Source organism: Podarcis filfolensis (genome assembly GCF_964270895.1).
Source record: "Podarcis filfolensis genome assembly, chromosome: 18".
Lineage (NCBI taxonomy): Eukaryota > Metazoa > Chordata > Lepidosauria > Squamata > Lacertidae > Podarcis > Podarcis filfolensis.
Genome location: NC_139622.1, coordinates 7,053,455 through 7,055,401, shown reverse-complemented (window position 1 = coordinate 7,055,401; position 1,947 = coordinate 7,053,455).

Below are 1,947 nucleotides of genomic sequence, written 5' to 3'. Positions count from 1 at the left end.
AGATTTAAGCTAAAAAGGACGGAAGCTTACCGTATTTTTCACCCCATAGGGCGCACCGGCCCATAGGGGGCACCTAGTTTTTTTTGGGGGGGGGAATAAAGAAAAAAAAATATTTTTCCCCCCCCAGGCGCGGGGCTGGGGCGGGGGAAGCCCGAGCTTCCCCCGACCCCAGCCCCCAGAACAGGCTGCTATCCGCAAGCCTAGGGAGCCCGGCGGGAACTCCCGCCGGTCTCCCCAGGCTTGCGGATATCTGCCCGAAGCCCGGGGTGCGCTGCTCAGTGCACCCCAGGCTTCAGGATGCAGGCTGCTGTCCGCAAGCCTTGGGAGCCCAGCGGGAACTCCCGCGGGCTCCCAAGGCTTGCGGATAGCTTCCTGAAGCCTGGAGAGCGAGAGGGGTCGGTGCGCACCAACCCCTCTCGCTCTCCAGGCTTCAGTGAAAGCCTGCATTCGCCCCATAGGACGCACACACATTTCCCCTTCATTTTTGGAGGGGGAAAAGTGCGTCCTATAGGGCGAAAAATACGGTACTTTGCGTAAAAGCAGGGTTGTGGGCAAGTTGGTGAAAATCTTGCTTTGTCCTTAAAGGGTAAAGGGACCCCTGACCATAAGGTCCAGTTGTGGCCGACTCTGGGGTTGCGGCGCTCATCTCGCTTTATTGGCCAAGGGAGCCAGCGTACAGCTTCCAGGTCATGTAGCCAGCAGGACTAAACCGCTTCTGGCGAACAAGAGCAGCGCATGGAAACGCCGTTTACCTTCCCGCCGGAGCGGTACCTATTTATCTACTTGCACTTTGACGTGCTTTCGAACTGCTAGGTTGGCAGGAGCAGGGACCGAGCAACGGGAGCTCACCCTGACGCGGGGATTGAAACCGCCGACCTTCTGATCGGCAAGCCCAAGGCTCTGTGGTTTAACCCACAGCGCCACCCGCATCCTGTGCTTTGTCCTTTCTGTGTTCCTTAAAAGCAGCTGTGCATCTATCTGTTCCTGTGGCTCTCGGGTAGAGAAGCTGTGAGGCTCCAGATGTTTCTGGACTCCTGGCAGGAATGACCGGAGCTGGGAATCCCAGCAAACTGGTTCCAACAGCTCTGCAGAACAAGCTGCTCCAGGAGGAGATTTGCCTGTCGCATCTCTTTCCGATGTACAGTCCTGCCCTGGCCTCCCTCTGGTCAGCCTCTGCTGGGGATGGGGCAGTTCCGTCCCGGTTTCTGTTGTTGTGGAATGTACAGGCAACTCCCTGCTCACACGTATTCTGTTTGCCAAGTGGTGCCCAGAAATGAGGAGCACTTGGTCAACTGGGGCCCCGCTGTCCCTCTGGCTCATGCGAGGGCTTGCTTGACCAGCTCAGCTTCCCCGTGCATCAGTAGGCCTTTGCTGAACAGCCTCAACAAGCCTCTGGCTCACGAGAAGACCCTCTCCAGAGCCCAGAGGACGTCCTCTTTGGGCTCTGGAGAGGGTCTCTGGACAAGCCGGGCTTTGGCTTCCTTGGCAACTGCTGTTGCGCTACCCCGCATGTCAGCTGTTGAGCAGGGAGGCGAAGCAGCTCAACAAAGCTCTGCTGATCCTCCGGCTCATAAGCAGGCCCTCTCCAGGATGGGGTGGGTCTCCTCCCGTGCCAGGACGACTCTCCGGGGTGCTCCCCATTTCCTGCAATTTCTCTTACGCATGCAGGAGCCAGGAACGTAACGCCCGCGTAAACAGGGAGTCGCCTGTGATTGAATCCTTCAGAATGACAAACCCACGAAAAGCTAGACTACAGCTCTTTCATTTGAAGCTGCTGGTTTGGGTCGTTTTCTTCCATGGCTTTTGGGGCTTTTTAGTTTAGGGGGGAAGCAAGCCAGAGGGTTGCAAAATGATGTGTGGTGCAGAGAAAGTCGATGGGGGGGGGGGAGAGAGATTTTTCTCTCTCCTCCCTCCTTCATAATCCTAGCACTTGGTAACAATGAAGAT